Source organism: Equus quagga, chromosome 3 (genome assembly GCF_021613505.1).
Source record: "Equus quagga isolate Etosha38 chromosome 3, UCLA_HA_Equagga_1.0, whole genome shotgun sequence".
NCBI lineage: Eukaryota > Metazoa > Chordata > Mammalia > Perissodactyla > Equidae > Equus > Equus quagga.
Window position 1 is genome coordinate 89,939,363 of NC_060269.1, and position 20,469 is coordinate 89,959,831.

Sequence of the window (20,469 nt, forward strand, 5' to 3'; positions counted from 1 at the left end):
CCACAATGGTGGTAGGCTGAACAAAATCCTCCAGAGATGTCCCTGTCCTCAGCAGAGCCGTCAATATGTTACCTCACGTGAGGGGGCTTTGCAGATGCGATTGAGATGGGAGAGTACCGCGGTTTATCCAGGTGGGCACAATGGAATCACAAGGGTCTTTATAAAAGGGAGGCAAGGTCAAAGTCAGTAGTGGGAGATGTGATGACAATGAAGCAGGAAGCTAGAGGGATGGAAAGGAGTCACGAGCCAAGGAACGCGGGTGGTTTCAGAAGCTGAAAAAGAAGAGGGCACAGATTCTCTCCTGAGAGGCTGTAGAAGGAGCCAGCCCTGCTGACACCTTGACTTCAGCCCTGTGAAACTTGAGTTTGGACGTCCGACCTCCAGAATTGTAAGTCGTAAATTTGTGTTGTTGTAAGCCGCTAAATTTGTGATAATTTGTTATGGCAGCAATAAGTAAGCTAAAAACTATTCGAGCTCTGATTGACCTGGCTTCTGAACTGCCAGGGCGCTCGGTTAGTGCCAGTGGAGCAGTTGCTAAGAGGACAAGTCCTGGAGAGTTTGCCTTGGTTGGAATCGCCACTTTAGCACCTGCCGATTGGATGGTCTTGGGCCAGTTACCTGCTTTCTGTGGTTCAGGTTCTCATATGGGGCTAATAACGGTACCCTTCTCATGGATTTAAAAATCATCTGTCTCCATCTACTAGAGTACAGGTTCCATGATAACTAGGACTGTTTTATTCACCAGAATAGCCCCAGTACGTCACTGTAGCATTCAATAAATATTTGCCATTTATCTTCTATCAGCTAGCTAACATTTGAGTACTTGCCAGACCTGGTGTTACGTGCAACTGTCCATTAGAAATTATTAATGCCATTCAACAACGTGTGAAAAAACAATGTGACATCATAACAAAAATAGAGATTTTCATGTACACATGATTAAAACTGTAAAAATATATATAATGAAGAGTAAAGAAACAAAGACAAAGATATGTCCTGGGTGATAGGTTATTATAATATTGCTTTATAATAAAATTAGATGGGTACTGTCCTATATTTCATGTTTTAAGCTAATCTATGAATATAACCTTTAGCTCTTCCATTATTTTTACTTTTTAATATTTGCATTTAAAAAGCAGACTTCAGGGGCTGGCCCGGTGGCATAGTGGTTAAGCTCATATGCTCCACTTTGGAGACCCAGGGTTCGCTGGTTTGGATCCCAGGCATGGACCTACACACTACTTGACATGCTGTGGCAGGCTCAGGGCTAATCTTCCTCAAAATAAAAAATAAAACTAAAAATATATGCTTCAAGATAACCTATGTGTAGCCCCTACAAAAACAAAGGAAAGAAGATTACTATTAGTATTTTAATGGTATTTCCAAAATGAAGGATAGACTTGAGTAGTAAAGGGAAACGTGTACCTGCAGCCTCGGACTTCCGTGTCCCTTTAAGTGATAATCCTTGCCCACATCTGATAAAGAATTACAGTTCCAAGAAAGAAAATAAACCCCAACAGAGCACCAAGGTTGAGTGCTACTAGTCAGTCACATTGTAAAACAGTCATATCCCCATCTGACTAAGGAGCCAACATAGTTCCTTAATGATGTCCAAAGGCCACCCGTTGTGCTGGGCAGTGAGTCACCACATGTTGCTCAGGATCGGAAACGTGTCCAGGAATAGCAATGGCACCTTGATAGTCCTCAGGAATAATTGATAAAAGGCATGAATAAAAAGTTGCCAAGCTTTCTTTTCTCCTATCTTTTAAAAATAATATTTGCTGCATTCTTCTATCCAAACACAAAAGTAACATGTACATTGTGGGAAGTCTAGAAATACAGAAAAGCACAAAGGGAAAATAAATTCATTGTAACATTATTATTCAGAAAGATGCACTATTAGCAGACTGATCATCTTCTGGACTTTTAATAGGCATATAAACACTTTTAATAAAATTAGAGCCACACTCTACTGCTTTCACTTAATATTTTCCCATGTCTTTAAATCTTCTTTCAAAATATGTGTTTGTTGGCAGCATAGATTTTCATTAGATACATGTACTATTATCTATTTAATCCTATTATTGAATACATAGGGTTTCTGCTTTTTTTCCTCCTTCACAAACACTAGTGCTCTGAATAGATTCATATCTTTGGGCACATCTCTGTTATTTCCACAGGATAAGTTCCTAGAGGCAGAATGTCTGTGTACACATTTCCGGGGACTGGATGGTGGGGGGAGAGGATGGGACCTGGTGGTGTGCACATTTTTAAGGTTTTGCATACATTTTCTCACGTTGCCTCCAGAAAGGTCTATATTGTTACCCTCAGCACGTGAGGGGCTCTTTCCTCAGACTCTGGCCAACGCTGACGTAATTTTCTAACCCTTGCCAATTACATAGGCAAAAAAAGCACATTGTTCCACTCACATTTCTGTGATTACTAGTGTAGTTGAGTATTTTTCAAAATGTTTATAGAACATTTGTATTTCTTCTGTGTGAATTGCCTGCATGTCTTGCCCACTTGGCTATTGCTCTTGTTAATACATGCTGCCTTGTTGATCACATTCCCCAAATCTGATGTTTGACATACTTAGACTGTTCTCATTTTATACGATTATCATTTTGTTAATAGTTATAAGATTTTCCATTTTGTGCTTTAGACAGAACTGTCTCTTCCATGGAGAAGGTAACGTGTCGAACATATTTGTAGTTCTTCTCATTCATGTGTTCTATTCAGTGAATCATCAAACATTTTTGAGCATCTCCTATGTCCCAGGCGTGGGTTATTTGCTGCAGACACAGAGATGAATTAGATAGTTTCTATTGTCAGAAAGCTCAAGATCCGGTACATAGAGCTGTGCTGTCCAACACGTGGCCACTGGCCAAGCGAGGTGGTTAAGCATTTGAAATGTGGCTTGTCTGAATTGAGACGTTCTGTAAGTGTAAAATATGCACTAGATTCCGGAGACATAGTATGAAAACATGCAAAATATCTCACTAGTAATGTGTTTATTGATTTCAAGCTGAAATCATATTTTTGGTGTGAGCCAAATACAATATACTATTAATACCAATTTTACCTGTTTCTTTTTTTTTAAAGATTTTATTTATTTCCTTTTTATCCCCAAAGCCCCCCAGTACATAGTTGTATATTTTTAGTTGTGGGTTCCTTCTAGTTGTGGTACGTGGGAGGCCGCCTCAGCATGGCTTGATGAGCGGTGCCATGTCTGCGCCCAGGATCCAAACTGGCGAAACCCTGGGTCGACGAAGCAGAGCATATGAACTTAACCACTCAGCCACCGGGCAAGCCCCTCTTTTTAGTTTTTTAATATGGCTACTAGGAAATTTTAAATTGCATTAGTGGCTAACATTATATTTCTGATATATAGCAACACACTATATGAGATTATTGATATTCAAAAGGTTTGACCTATAAAAATTACATAAACTCAGAGCTTTAGTTTCTTTATTTGCTAAACATGAGGAATAAAATTTAACTTCCTTTGATTGGTGTGAGGCAAAACAGATAAATTTCCTGGCATGTGATAAAAACTCGAAAAAATGTTTATTCCTTTCTCCCCCTCCTCCCGTGCTTTGAAAGGTAAGCAGCTATGGAAACAGAAAAAGAAAACCTTTAAATATACCAGTATGTCAGTGCTTTTAAAGTTCATGCCATCAACAATACCATCTTTCTATCTGTGTGGATACTCTTTCATGAATAAGTTGAGAGACAGATGATGATAAATAAAGGATGAATGGCTGGACAGATGGACGGATGGATGGATGGATGAAGGGAGGGAGGGAGGGATGGATGGATGGATGAAGGGATGGATGGATGGATGGATGGGGGATGGACAGATGAACAGGCCAATAGATACATAGATATTCAGTTATTCCTCCTCATCTGTTAATATTTTAATCAGAAAATGGGAAAAACTCCCTGGCTTTCCTTTCCTTCTCAACACTGAGCCAGAATCCTAAGAGCAGAGCACAGTGCCCAGGAGAGATGAGCGGGCACTAGTTACTTGTTGGATGAATAAGTGGAACTTTTGGAGCAGGTAGGGCCATAGAGACGACCTAGCCCGGTGAATCTCTCTAACTTTTGTTAAATAGGCAACAAAAATACATTTTTCAAATAAAATCTTACATAAAGCCCCAATACATAAATACAGAGGAAAGCAGAGACACGTCCCTTTAACCTGGGTGACGATGCCTGACCGCTCCCTTCTGAGCTTCCCTTTCATGTTCCAGGAGCCCCTACTGGACTTCCGGGGGGCCTTGGGAGGCTCACAGAACCCGGTGTGAAAACCGTTTATCCCTAATTTTGCAAGTAAGGCCTGGAGAAACAATTTCCTCATAATCAGAATACGTTATTGCCGGATGAGACTTGAGATAAGAATGAACATTTAAACCCTACAGTTGCTAACTGTATGACTTAGAGCAAACTATTTAAACCTTTCCAGCTTCAGTTTCTTTGTATCTAAAATGAGGATTAAAATAATATCTACCTCATGATCGTGTTGGAAGGATTGCCTGAGAAAATGACCTCATCTGGTCCCGTGACTTCCAATGTCATCTGTACATGGATTACTCTCAAGTATGTACCTCCAGCATAAACATCCTCCTTGAACTTGAACAGGGTGGAACTGAATATTGAACTGCCTGCTTGGTATTTCTACTTGAATGACACACAGACACCTCTGACTTAAACACGCTCAAAACTGAGCTCCTGGTCTTCCCCTCGCACCTCCTCCTCCCACCCTCCGCACCATCTCAGCAAACTGAGTAACGACGGCATCCACTCCTCCTGTTGCTTGAGCCGAAACCTTGGGATGGTCCATGACTCCTCTCTTTCTCTCATATTCTATATCCAAGATGTTAAAAGAGCCTCTCAGCTCTGCCTTCAAAGTACGTGCAGAATCCGACCTTTTCTGGCTCCCACCCTGGTCGAAGTCACCATCCACTCTCCCTGGCTGAGTGCAAGAGCTCCTAACTGGTTCCCCTCCTCTCCTTCATCCTGTTTCATTCTGTCCCCACCATGAGACCAGGGTGATCCTTTAAAATATAAGCCAGCACCTGTCGTGCCTCTGCTCAGAACCTCCCAGCCGCTCCCAGTTTCTCTTGGTGTACAGCCAGAGTCCTCAGCGTGGCCCCCAGGCCCTGTGGTCTGGCTACCTGCTACCCCGACTCTGCCACCTCTCCCCTTGCTACTGCGCCCCGGCCATCCCGGCCTCCCCCTGGTTCTGGAATGCTTCTCCAGCTTCCTCAAGGCCACCTCTTCACCTCCTTCAGTTTTTGCCCAAATGTCATCATCCCAGTGAGACTTTCTTTGTCTTTCCTTTTTAAAACTGCACACTCACCATAGATACACTTCGTTTTTTCTTTTGTTGCTTTATTTTTCTGTATAATAAAACATATAATTCATTTTATTTATTTTCTTCTTTGTCTCTCCTCACCATCTAGAATCTAAGCTCCACGAGGGCACAGATGTTTCCTGTTGTGACCAAGACTTTATCTCCAGTGCCTGGAATAGTGACGAGACAGAGCGAGTGCTCACTAAATGTGTCGAATGAATCATGTATGTAAAGCTTTTAGCAGCGCGGTACGTGATCATTGATATTGTCATTGTTTGCAGGCATCTTCAGCATTCTTTTTCCTCTCCAAACTCTCTCTCTTTCCAGAAGCCATGTAGGAAGAACTATTCGCTTATGAGATAGCTGATTTTAAGGCTCTATCTTAAGAGAACAATTTCAACATTCAGTTCCTAAGCCTAGGTTTCTTAAATGGCTTCAATTTATTAGGGGTGGGAGAATGTGGAACAGAAAATGGAGAACTCGTTGAATTGATGCATGAATTTTAAAGAGGTATCCTACCCACTAATGGAGTATAAATTCAATGTAAAGAAATTGAAAGTAATTATGCAAATACTAATTAGATTCCTATTTGTTTACTTACCAGCTTAAAACTTGTGACTTGAGCTGAGAGTTAAAAGATTTGAGCTTTAACATCCAGCTGGACTTTTTAAAAAGTCTTTTTCTTTCTGGAAATACTCGTGTGCTCAGGAAAATCGATCTCACACCACATTCCTATAGTCATCACTGACTTCCATAACAGTCAAGTGTGACAACCACATGGGCTTCTAGGACGCTTGCTCCACTTTGCACTTCATTACAATCCAACACAGGTGATGGTTTGATTGAATTTTCTTTTAAACGTTAAAGTTATTAATTTTCCTTAGGCAGCACTGAGCATTGTAACAAAAGTAAATTATCATGACTCTTACTTCCTTTATATGACAGCGGTAGAAATACTGACGCCGTGTCTGCGAGAGAATCACTGGTATCTGAGGCCAAGTCATGTTGCAGGAATGCCTCATAAACACAAATTGCTTTCGGTTTGTGGTACTTCCTTGAAGAGAGGGAAGGACAACTTTAACACTTTAGAATCAAGAGTGAGTTTCTGTCTCTGATCAGTATTTTAGTACTAAAAATAAGCATTCTATGAATATCTTAAGCAAATACCCTTGAAAATGTTACAAATAAGAAAAACTTTAGCACAAATTAATTAATAAATGAAAATTAAGATCTCCAGATATGCAGAGGAATGTAGGAAAAAGGTATACAGTTTCATCATTTTTCCCCATTCATGCATTCATGTTTCTGATTTCCTTCATTTTGTTTCTGGCTGGTCTTTATTATGTGCTCGATAGCCCCTCCTCTAAGTCAGATATGAATGGAGGTTATAATAACACATGTGAATGTGTTCCAGGAAAAAGGAACAGCAAGTATAAAGCCGTGAATTAGGGACAAACCAAGCAGATCCATGGGACAAAAAGGTCCAATTTTTTATCTTGTTTGCGTGGCCATGCTACCTTATAGCAAGTGGTGGTGAGGATGCTGGTGGAAATGCAAAATGGCGTTGTCACTTTGGAAAATGGTTGGGCAATTTTGGATAGTTAACTGTGTATGACCCAGCAATCCCGCTCCCAGGTTTTTACCCAAGAGAAAAGAAAACTTAAGTTCACACGAAAACCTGCACATGAATGTTTACAGTAGCTTGTTCCATAATCATGCCAAACTGGAAGCAAACCAAATGTCCTTCCATTGGTGAAGGGTAAACAAATGGTGGTACATATATATAATGGAATACTACTCAGGAATGAAAAGGACAAAACTACTGATCCATGAGACCACATGCGTGGATCTCAGATGCATTATGCTAAGAGAAAGAAGCCAGACATCAAAAGCAGTGTACTGTGGGATTCCATTTACATGACATTCTGGAAAAGGAAAAACTCTGGGGACAGAAAACAGATCAGTGGTTGCTAGAACCTGGAGATCAGGGGAGAGGTTGGCTACAAAAGGGCTCAAGGGAACTTGGCGGGAGAGGGAACTCTTCTATACCTTGATTGCAGTGATTTACACAATTGTATATCTTTGTCACAACTCATCGAACTGTACATACACACACACAAAAGGTAAATTGTACTATATGTTAATTATCCCACACACACGAAAAATGAATAGAAGTCATTTTCATCAAGATGGGGTGAGAATAATCAAAATGCAATCACATTGTTGCCATGCTATTAAGTTAGGAGCTAAAATTCTATTGTTGTAGATCTGTCTGCATATGAACTTCTGTTCCAGAAGAACCACCCCTTTTCTAACGCCTGCAGTCATTCATGTAATCAATATTTATCAAACATTTGTTATCTGCCATACAGTGTTCTGGATCCTGAAGACACCTCAATGAATGAGATGTGTCCCAAGCTTTCTAGAGCTTGCATTTCAATATCAAATAAATGAAGGCATAAGTAAAAAACATAGGGGCCGGCCCCGTGGCCGAGCGGTTGAGTTTGTATGCTCCACTTCGGCGGCCTGGGGTTTCACTGGTTCAGATCCTGGGCACAGACATGGAACCACTCATCAGGCCATGTTGAGGTGGCATCCCACATAGCACAAACAGAGGGACCTGCAGCTAGAATATACAACTATGTACTTGGGGGCTTTGGGAAGAAGAAGAAGAAGGAAAAAAAAAAACAAGATTGGTAAGATGTTAGCTCAGGTACAAATCTTAAAATATATAGAGAGATATATACACTATTTAAAATAATTTAATTTGATAGTGGTAAGTTGTTAGAAAGAAAAATCTAGCTTGGTAAAAGGAAAGAGAGTTTGGGGAAGAGAGGCTATTTTTGATGGTGCCTGGAAAGAAATTCTGAGTGACAGGTGAACAGAGGCTTAAATGGTGTGATGGAGGGAGCCATGTAACAGCTGGGGCAAGAATGTTGCAGGAAGAAGGAACAGCAAGAGTATCAGCCTTGAAACAGGGAGGAATCAAGTAGACACAAGGAGTAATCTGGTCTTGTTTTCACAGTCCATAACCATGTCACCTTATAAATTCAGATAATTTTAACGCTTATCAAATTTATAAAATACTGGGGAAAATTTGGTTTACTCCTCCCCGAGTGGTAACTTGAAGGTAGAGTCATGCGCAACTACTGTCAAAACAAAACAAAACACATGTCCGTGTTCTTAGTTGCAAACTGGTCAGTCTAGGCAGACAGTTTATCAAGAGAACATCAGGAAGCTCACAGGAGTGAAGAACCAGTACGCTAGTTATCGATGTATTGCCTCTCAGCTGTAAATTCAACCTTCATTATCTGCTCTGCAAAACGGAGCTGGACCCTGTAGCCTTTCTCCTTGGCAGTGAGCATGACATTGACTTTGTCAGTGGGGGCTGCAGGAGGGGCACTGCAGGAGGAGGGGGCTCCTTTTCCTGATTCAGCTTGTTCCATTTGCTTCTTGCTTCTACATGTGGCTGTCAGCAGCATGTGGTGGGGACATGCAGTAATGTTCCTCCCCCGCTATTATGGGCTGAATCGTGCCCCTGCAAAATTTATACGTTGAAGTCCTAACCCCCAGGACCTTAGAATGTGACTGTATTTGGAGATAAGGTCTTTAACAGGGTAATTAAGGTTAAATGAGGTCATTAGGTTGGGTCCTAATCATGATGTAACTGGTGTCCTTGTAAGAAGAAGAGATCACACAAAGGAAAGACCATGTGGAGACACTGGAAGAAGGCCATCTACAAGCCAAGGAGAAAGATCTCAGAAGAAATCAACCTTGATGACCCCTTTTTCTTGGACTTCTGGCCTCCAGAACCAGGAGGAAATAAGTGTCTGCTGTTTCAGCCGCCCAGTCTGCAGTACTTTGTTATGGCGGCCCTAGGAGACTAATGTACCAACTGTGTACGTAAAGGCAAGCTCTTAGCTCCAGCGCAGCCCAGGGACCACCTTGCTGCAGCCCTCATGACTCCCTGAATTCTTGACGCCCTGAATCCCTGCACTGGCCCATCCACCAGCCTTCACCCTCCTGCACTCCAAGTGGTCTGCTAGTCTTGCCCACGTGTGCCCCAGAGGATTTTCCTGCTTGCCAGTCCTGAGCATGGTTTCCTGGCCAGGCTCAGCCCTCCTGCTCCCCAGAAGGGTGTTACTTGCTTGTCCGGTGACCATAGACCAACTCTGGCTGTGGGCCACCCAGCAACCTGGCCACCATCCAGTGGGCTGCAATCACTCCTTCTCCAGAAAGGTTTGAGTCCCAGCTTAGGGAGAGGGACCCCATCCCAGTTTGTTTCTTCCTTGGGTACTTTTCGCAGCCCTAGAGTGTTCTTTAGAGTTCCCTTTACCTCTTATAGTTATTATATTGTTATAGTTAATAATTCCGTATACTAAACTTTCCCTGTTCAAATTATGCTGGGCCTCTCACGGTACAGTCTGACTGATGCAGAATTGGTACTGGGAGCAGCCCGAGGAGATAGACCTACAAGGATGGGATTTGGGGTTGGTTTGGTTGTGCCCTTGGATTTGAGCACAGTGCTGAGCTCCTTGGCAATGGGAGATGGGAATCTAGTACTCCCTGGCATGCCGGGACATCGCAATCAAACCATCACCTGTGTTGGATTGTAATGAAGTGCAAACTGGAGCAAGTGTCCTAGAAGCCCATGTGGTTGTCACACTTGACTGTTATGGAAGTCAGTGATGACTATAGGAATGTGGTGTGAGATCGATTTTCCTGAGCACACTTGAGTATTTCCAGAAAAAAGAAAACTTTTTAAAAAGTCCAGCTGGATGTTAAAGCTCAAATCTTTTAACTCTCAGCTCAAGTCACAACTGGAGCACCAGAAACCTTCCATGCAGCCCTAAAATAATCTTTGCTTTCTTCTCAGAGGGCTGATATTGCTGAGAATTAAACAAATCTCATTGTCTGCACTGCTGAACTAAACAATGGTTGAATTTACAGTTTCTGAGCCTCCCTTTCTTGTGGAAGCAGCTTGCAAACTAGCATTCCTTTGCTTAAGTACCCATGAAAACCTCATCTGGGGCAGACATCTTCAAGGGGTCTTTCATCCTCCTCAAGACCCAGTCCGTCCACCCCGTATTGTGACTAGACACATAACTGGGGTGAAATCTCAGCATGTTCCAACAGGACAGGTACACAATGTGACCCAGGAAGAAATCGTTTATACCCCAAAAGAACGGCCACGCTTTCTAAGATATATCATCAGAAACCTTGGGGACATGTGTGGGAGTTCATTCTAAGATGTTAGGACAGGAAGAATAGGTTATAACACCTGGTCAGGCCAAATTCATCTCTAAGAGTGCACTTACTAGAGAGCTTTCCTGACGTAACATGGAAGAGGGAGTCCAAAGGTCAAGGGAGATCAGAATGTTAGGTTGGATTATCCTGTGCAACCTGCACACCCAGCTCCCAGCGAGGTTCCTGGAAAAGGCCCAGAAGACAACTCCCTTCATGAAGGCATCTGCAGGCTTGGAAAGCTCTGTGGTTGCTCTATTTTATAGGCTGGTTGTGACTCTAGGGGATATCACCATTGAGAGGGACTGGCTGATTTCAATGGGGATGATGGGATCCCAGAGTAGCAGAGGCCAATGGCAGCATTTAACTGCCTAAGATGAGGTGTGTGGGCACATCTACCGTAAAGGACGACAGAGATATATCAGTAGTCAGAACGCTTGGGCTCGCAAAGATCCTTGACAGTGGCTAATTGATCAGAGTAGATGGGCAGCCTGCCATATGACTTGATCTAGATTACAGAGAAAGCTCTAGGTCTGGTAGGTAAAGACCTGGCTTGAGTTATCGTAGTGGAAAGTCACTGCCTTTTACTCAATTTCTCGACCTAAGCGAACTCAGACTCAGAGGTCCTTGAATGAAGATGTCTTTTGTGGCCCACCCTACCCAGAGCCCCCAGGGAGAGGATTCTGGGTCACCACACCTAGTGAGGGGCAGAACAGGGATCTGAGTTCCAGCCCCCACTCTTAAGCATTCTTATCTTTTCTCTCCCTACTGGGCACAAGGTGGTGAAACCCTCAAGCCTGGTCTGCATGACGTGTAAGTCCAGCTGAAGCTCACATGGTGTGGAGTTGAGGAAGGTGCTCGGCACTCTGCATCCTAAGTGGCAAATCAGCTTTCCAAGCCTGCAGTTTTGAGGAGAGTGATTATGGCCGCTTCTCCTCTTTTGTCCTTTCGGAGCAGAGGCTCCTAGAAACCCGTAGATGGGGATGGTACCAGGTGCCTGTTTGTTCATGGTGCTGCTGAACCAATCAACCCAGACCTTTCTAGGCTGGCATGCAAGGCCTCCCTACCCCAGCTAGGGTGATCAAATGGCCTGGTTTGCCTGGGGCTGAGGTGTTTCCTGAGACATGAAACTTTCTGTGCTACAACTAGGAAAATCCCAGGCAAACCAGGACTCCCATAATCCAGTAATCCAGCACCATTGCAGCAAAGCCTCACCCATGAGTACAGGAAAACAGATGAGTTGCGCAGAGTCTATCCGATTTTGACTCTACTTCAGGATGGAATCAAGTGAGTTAATCTATGTGCAGTTTTTTGATAAAGTACACTGTAAATTTTCTATGTCTTTTAGCTATTAGTATTGATTCCAATTAGAAGATGGTAGAATATTTACCATAAGCCCATCCATAAGCTCATAAACTCAATGCTTGAATAGTTCATGTGAAGCAGCCTTCAGCCCAGAATTACGTAAAGTTTGTCACAAACAAACTTGACTTCAAAATAATTTCCTCGGAATTTTCAGACTATGTTAACACCAGTACAACTCTACAGCTATTAAGGGGGACAAATAGTATACATATGAATTTAATGCACAGGCAATGTGGAAACTCTCTTTTAGACTTATTTTCAACAGCTGCCCACTGACCTTTCTTTCTTTAAAAAAAATTAGTTCAATTCTCTTTTTTTTACCCCTTTATTTCTTCGTATAAAAAGGCTGATAATCAGTCAAATGTCTAAAAGGCAGACAATAGATAAAGTACAAAAGTAATTTGTTTGATCCCGGAATCATAGGCTTAAGCATCTCAAAAGTTTCGAAACCACCCCAGCAGCCATCTGACCTTGTACCTGCAGTGACCTAACAGAGCCCATGTAACATGTTGAGAATGACAGTTAAAGTATAAAAGCATTAGTTACCGGTTTACTTCTTAAAATAAAATAAATGTTGAAGATTCAAAGTTTCACAATCTACAGGTCTGTTGGGAGAAACTAATGATAATAGCCAACATCCATATAGTACTACTGTGTGCCAGGTACTGTTCTCAGCTCTTGGCACCTATTAACTCATTTTTCTGGTAGGAAATGGAGGCAGAGGGAGGTTGGGTCAGGGGTATAAGGTGACACGGGTGGTAAGTAGTGATGCTGGCACTGAGCTCCCCAGGACCAGGCTCCAGAGTCCTTGCTGTAACCGTCAGTCACATTGTCCCCTCACAGACAATGATGCAATCACACGCAAAGGAATGGAGAAGGACTTGAAGGCTATATTTTGAGCCAAGGCTGAAGCAAAAAAGAAGAACCGTTTTCATTTCTAATAAAGACTCAGAAACAGGAAGTGAACGTCCCCAAAAGTTGTGGGATGAGAGCAGCGTGGAACACAGAAAAGAGGATGCAGGCCGTCCCGGAAATACTCCCCTGGCCACAGAGGTTAACCGTTATGGCCAGTTCCTTAGAGAGAAGGAACTGGAAACTGACATCAGGACCTTTAGAATTGTGTAAAGTGCAGAATGGATTCAATGATTCTTAAATCCCTTTGTCTTCTCCATAAGATCCTGAACTACAGAATATCTCTGGGAATATTTGTATGTTGGTAACTGGACAGAAGGAACCCTATCTGATATTACCATCTCTATTCTGATACCTAGTCTTCCGTATTTCCTCTGTGTGTGTAAATGTTTTCAATATGTATGAGGAATGTGGACAGTGTGATATGTGTGTATTTGTTAGTTTTACTCTAGAGATAGTATCCAGCATTTGAAGTCCCCTAATCAGGAATTTACTCTCCGGGGTGTATTTGAAATGCCTTTATCAAATCTCCACATTCCAGAGGGCCTATTACAAGCAGTTCAACTATTGCTATCTTAACATGTTAATTGTTAATAAGCTTAAGAAATGATAGAAATAATTTCCAATTGGCAAAACGAGTGGTGTTTAAGACGTGTATGTTAACTAGCAATACTGTAGAGGCACCCCTGCCCTCATGTGTACAGGAACACATGAATTTATGAGCCCAGAAGCCTACGTCTTTCAGAGTGGTCTTCTTGGCTCCGGCTCTGGTCTGGACCTGAATATTCTGCTACCTGTTTTGACTAGTAAGTGAGCTGGACTTGCCTCTAGAATATTATTGCATCTGCCTTGATTTGCCTTTTCAAGCAACATATTTGGTTATGTGCCAGTGATGGAGACAGCTGCACAACACTTACAGCCTACGTAAGAGATAGTTGTGGTCACATGGCTATGTTTCGTCTGATGAATTGGAGTAAAAGAATGCGTGCCTAGATTTCTGGGCCTAAATCTTAAGATCATGCGTATGCCTCATCCATACTCTCTTTCCTTTCTTGCCATTTGGATGACTAGGACCTTGGCCATGCAGACAACAAAAGGCTTGGAGATAGAGGAGCATCATAACAGAAGGAACCTGAGTCCTTGAGTGATTGCATGGAGCAGAGCAACCAGCTGACTTGAAATGCTCACCTCAGACTGTTGCTTTAAACTGCTATAGTATTGTTGGGTTTCTTTGTGACGTCAGCTTTGCTTTACCTCAACTAATATAGTACCTAATGGGTTGAGCTGAGCTTATAGAACAGGGTGCCTGCTTGCCAATAATGGCAAGTGGAGCACAATTTAGTCTGAGGCTTGACACTAGAGTAGCATGCCAACTTTTAGGGAACTTGAGGTGCAACAAGGTGAAGTCCTCTAACTACTGGAGACCTTCAACCTCTCCCAGGAAGAATCCAACAGTTGTTAACAGCCAGCTAGACCTCGGTCAGTTTGCAACATGCCCTGTCTGAGCTCAGTGAGAGAGAGGGAGACACCAAGAACAACTCAGGTATGTGACTTGGGCAGCTAGGCGACAGGATGGCATTTTCTAAGCAAAGGAGAAAGAGGGTGAGTTCAGTTTGGCATATGTTGAGTTTAAGGTGACTGCAAGATTTCCAGGTGGATCCACAGTAGAATATTCAGGCTTCAAAACCAGAAGAGAGAAAGGTTTGGGAATCATCTACATATGGAGATCACCCTAGGAGAGGGTATGGAGTGAGACGATCAGAGGGGCTGGGACAGAGCCCTAAAGAAAGCAGGCATTTAGTGGATGGGGGAGAAGAGGAGGCTGCAGAGGAGTGGAGATGGAGGGATGGTGGGGTTTAGAAAGTAACCAGAACAATGATTTCCTGGAAGCCAAAGAGGGGACATATCAGGAATGAGAGAGCAGTTAATGGTTCCAGATGCCAGAGAGGTCAAAAAAAGTCAGGGCTGAAAAGTGTCCTCTGAATTTTGATGGTGTGGTGGTAGCAAGAGCCAGGCTGCAGTGGATTCAAGGTAAGAGTTAAGGAAAGAAATAGAGGCAACTTTTCAAGGATTGTGGCTCTGTATGTGAGGAAAGAAATAGGACAAGAGTTGACAGTGGAAGACCAATCTAAGGCAGTTTTTATTTTTTGTTGAGTTCGAATGAGAATTTTGAGCATATGTAAATACTGATGGGAAGGATCCGTCAGAGAATTAGGGTGGAAAACATGGGAGAGAAGGTGGTTGGTGGACTGAGGTCCCTGGGACAGCGCGAATGGAAGCACAGATGGAGGCATTAATTTTTTCGACTCAAAACCTGGAAGCCAAATGTCAGCTGGAAACTCTAGCTCCTCATGCTCATTGTGTCCAGATATACGGCCTCTATTTCATTCTGTATCCACCAAGAACTCGGAACTCCTTCCTTTCCCAGTTTCTAGGAGAAAAAAACCCTAGTAACCCGGGCATTCAATAATTATTGTAGAATTGACTCAGAATTTGGAGGATCCTTAGAGAGGGGTCCATTGTGCAACACCCAGCACCACGCCATCCTCAGACCCGGCAGGAAGAGCACCTGTGCTAGGCTCTGTGCTTTAGAGCCTTATTTGGACACTCCTCTGACTACACCCTCCCTCCGGAGCAAGGAGTCTGTGGGGCCGAGGAGACATGCCCACCTGGGTCCTGCCCCACTCCTTTCTATTCCATGCTCAGGGTGCCTCAGACCCCAGAATTATCTGCCCAAACTGGGCCTATCCTGAGCCTACCCCACGGCTTGTGCAGCCTCTTTCCCGGTTGGGTCCTCCTAAGGGCAGACTGCCCAGGTGGAATACACACCCATAGTCCCCAAAGGTGCCAAAGGGACACATGTTTTATGGAGAGAGTGTGTACAGAGCTTAGATATGCAGCTTAGGTGGCCCACACGTGTGCACACAAGGGCCTTTGCAGTGTGGGATGGGCACCGGGCAGAAATAGAAGAGGAACTGCCTGCAGCCAGGGAGGGGCAGCCAGCTGCCTCCATATTCTGTTAGGAAATCTCCCGGGGTCTGAGAATGCTAAATTTGAACCTACCCTTCCAGGTCCTTCTAAGAGTATACTTGTCAAAGTAGGAGGGTAGAAGGTATTTTATTTAATAGTTTGTTACCTTGACCTATAACTTTTAAATATTTAGACATATGCTATGTTGGCTTCTATTTATAGTCTTGCCCTAGACCCAGAGGTGTGTTCTCAGAAGCAGTTTCTCAGAGGGAGGGTGGGGTTGGTGAGCCCTGATTTGTAATGTTTGCCAATTTCTGTGGTATAAATACTTCCGCTATAGGTTATTTCGAGCTATCAACATGATGTCACCGATGGAGTTGCACAAACGGCTCTCCTCAGCTGGTCAGAGCAGACCACACATCTGCCCAACCCGCAAATATTCAGGGCGGGCCGGCCTGCACTGCACAGCTCGCGTGCCTCTCTTCTTATCTCACTCTCTCTTCCCCTCCTTTCCTCCGTTTTGCCTCTTAGGAGCAACATAACTTCTCCTCATTGACGGGCAATAATTTTACAACCATCTTGACTGTTGCTTGAGGCTGACCTTGGGTGTTACTCTTCACCCTCACTGTCTTTTCGAAGTATTTCTTTTAAACAAATTGACCACTCTTCTCCAGAGAACTTCTTAGTGGATTTAAATCTTCTCCAGCTTGTGCCGTTGCAGACTGGCTGGTATAGTAACTTGATCTGGAGATAATTCACCTGAGTGATGATGATGAATTCAAAACAGAAAGGATGTTAAGAGCCTTTTGAAACCATAAAACTTTGCCCCACTACTCTTGTCCCATTGTACCTACTCTTTGCAAATTATGTATAGTTCATCACTGTCACCTACCCTGGCTTCCACATTCTGAGTAACGGCTAAAGAAATGAATCTTGGGGCAGGCCCAGTGGCCTAGTGGTTAAGTTCACGCATTCCACTCAGGCGGCCCGGGGTTTGCAGATTCAGATTCATATCCCAAGCGTGGATCTACCTCACCAAAAGAGCGAATCTCCCTCATTAGAAAAAAGAAAGAAAGAAAGAAGGAAGGAAGGAGAGAGAGAGAGAGAGAAAGGAAGAAAGAAAGAAAGGAAGGAAGGAAGGGAGGGAGAGAGGGAGGGAGAGAGAGACAGAGAGAGAGAGAAAGAAAGAAAGAGAGAGAGAAAGAAAGGAAGGAAGGAAGGAACGAAGGAAGGAAGGGGAGAGAGAGAAAAGGGAAGAAAAAAAAGGAAGGAAGGCGGGAGGGAGGGGGGAGGGAGGGAGGAAGGAAGGAAGGAAGAAAGAAAGAAAGGAAGAAAGAAAGAAACAAACAAAAGAATCCGACTTGGGGGAACTTTGTTCTGAGACTGCAGTTGTCCTTTGTAACAGGAGGCCCCACTTGGGTACCTCTGAGCCCAAGTTCTGAGAGCTGGTTTTAAATTCTCTCCTAGAGATTATCTGCTGAGTGTCTTGGTGACTAACGCCCTATTTCACCCCTCATTCTGGAGATGGTCCCTGCAGGGTTGCTATGTGGACACCAAACATCAAAATTGTTTTGTTTTTTTTTTTTTGAGGAAGATTCACCCTGAGCTAACATCTGCTGCCAATCCTCCTTTTTTTTGCTTGAGGAAGATTAGCCAAGAGGTAACATCTGTGCCAATCCTCTTCTATTTCTCTTTTTTTGTATGTGGGACACCTCCACAGCATGGCTGGTGAGTGGAGTAGGTCTGCACCCAGGCTTGGAACCCATGAACCTGGGCTGTCAAAGTGGAGCGTGCAGAATTTAACCACTCGGCCCTGAATGTATCTTTTTGGAAACAGTTCTCCTTATGATTTTAAGCATTTTAGAATACATTTCAAGAATAGATTACAGTCATGTGCCGCATAACAATGTCTCTGTCAACAATGGACCACACATACAACGGTGGTCCCATAAGCTTAGTACCATGTAGCCTAGGTATGCAGTAGGCTGTACCATCTAGGTTTGTGTAAGTGCACACTATAACGTTCTCACAACAAGGAAATCACCTAACGATGTATTTCTCAGAACGTATTCCCATTATTGAATGATGCATGTTTGTGTAAAGATAAGATAGATAGTTTCTGCTATTTCAAGCTACCTAAGACCAAAATCTACATTTCCTAAGATTTAATCGTTTGCATGGGATTTGTTTCATCGTACTTCTCTATATTTTATTCTCCTAAAACTTAAAGAAGAAGAAGTAACTCTGTGAGTGTTACATTCCCAAGAAAAATTGTCTGCAAATAGCTTAATTTTAGATGGTCACTCCTCCGCATCTTTATTGTGGGAACAAGGAAAGGACATAGCTGTCTTAATGGCAAAACTGACAGAAAAAGCAGGGGACAGTCTTTCATAACATCATAAAATAAGACAATACTCAAGTCATAATCTAGTAAAATCCCCACCTTGTTTCTAAGAAACTTCTTACAAGAAACTAATACTAAATAACTGGGGTTACAGAAAAAATAGTATTATCCATACCAAACGCACTTATGTACATATAAGTACTTATCAGAGAAGAAATTCTTTCTACCCAAGGATGCCTTGGAGATTCCTATTTCCCAATCATTATTCTCTTTCACAATCCCCTCCCAGTAATTAGTTCAGAGGTAGGTCTGGGTTCCCAAGACAGCAGGATATTCAAATATCTCAAGATGGTTCACCGTGTCTTGATTGACATCTTAATTAGCCACATTCTTGAAATCAGGGGATGCAGTAGGATAACGACTCCACGTCTTGTGATCTCAAAACAGACTTGAGAAAGTTAAGAAAATGGGAGTGACTTTCTCAATGGCAAATCTTAAGTGAAGCTTGTCAGAGCCAGGTGTCACCAGGGGGCCCCTGCTCCACCACACAGGGCAATAAGCAGTGGTTCTTGCCGAATCTCACAGTGGCAATCTTTGAAATCTTTTAAGTGAGGTCCCAGATCCTTTGCTACCTTAGCCATCATCCCCAGTGCAGGTTATAGCTTGGATTTCTCAACTGTATGTGTCCTTGCACTCAGGGCAGGGAATACGATGTGAGGTTTCTTTCAGGCTTTTTAGGAGACACTCCTGGCAAAATGTGTCCACGTTCACTTGCAATTGACTTGGTCAAACAGTGCAAACAGATAGAACAAGTGGCAAACTCTATTCTTTCTTTACTCTTAGTTCTTTTCACGTTATGCTGAGACAATCAAGGGAGGCATACAGACTGGATGATTCTATGTATACGCAGTTCTTGAGTCAGCAAAACTAATCTATAGTGATAGAAATCAGATCAGGGAACCCGCGGGGCAGGCTGGGGGAGGAATGACCACAACGGGGCCCGAGGGAACTTCTGAGGTTGCTGAAAGTGCTCTGCGTCTTCACAGGTGTAGACGTTTGTCAAAGTTCATCCAACTGTGCGCTTAAATGTATTCATTTTATTATATGTAAATTACATCTCAATAAATTTGATTAAGTCCTTTTTATTGCCTATAAGATTTTTCTCAAGTATCCTGTCATTCTAAGGATTGAGCTTCCTAACAATTGCCTTTCACTTCAGGGCCACACTTGAAATTCACTCCTCTTCCATCTTCCATGCATGTCCTGTAATACCTGAGTTTGCTAGAGAATTTACCAGGCTGCCAAGTCTGTCTCTTTAGATCCTTCTCCCTTTTCTTCCTATCCAAGATCATCCTTGCTTATAAGACTTAGAATTTCATTTTAGCGTACTTCTCCCAAACACTTGTCACCTTCCCTCTGAGGGTCTCTATCCAGGGAATCTATCATTCATCAAAAACTGTTAGAGCTGTCTTACCGAAGTCTAGGAGATATGTCTAATCATGTTCACCTCTCCCTGACTGTCATGAACTCTGGAACAACTTGATCATTTTTACTCCATGATTCATGTCACTTCCACTTTTCTGACCAGTTCCTCCTCGTGGACAGAATTTGGTACTTACTTCCTCTACTTTCTGAGAAAACTTCCACTTAAAAAAACTGCTGATCCCCCAGAGCATGGTGTTTTTAGAGAAAAGGGACGTTAGAGGTCAGTAAGGCCTCTTCTCTTCTTATATGAGACATCTAGGGCCATCAGGGATGACATATTTGCCCAAAGTCAGACAGTTAATAAAACTCTACATTGAAACATGATTGCTATCGGTCACTGTGTACTATCAGGCGGGATGGTTATTGCCCAAGGGCAGCCAGCTGAGGGCTGAGTGCAGACTGAATGTAGTCTGTGCTCCACTTCCTCTGCCAAGTTGTCATTCCTGCTTAGGGCTGTACTCCTCCTCAGAGAAGGGGCCTCTCTGATTTTCAGAAGGGCATCATTTGGCTAATAGTGGCTCTGATCTATAGCTAAAGTTTTCTGCCAAGTTATTCCAAATTTAAGTGTTTATTAGAAAAAAATTTTCATCAGGAAGGAATTCAGCGTTTTTATTTTAGAAGAATTACTATCCTACAATTTTATGTTCCTAACAATTCTTATCACATCTTTTTCATATGGTATTTTGTGAATTCTTAAGCAATCCAAGTCATTCCAGATTTGATATATTTTGCTTCAACTCCTTAAGAAATGGAGGCCTGCTACAGATCCAGGCCAGGAATACAAGACTCCACT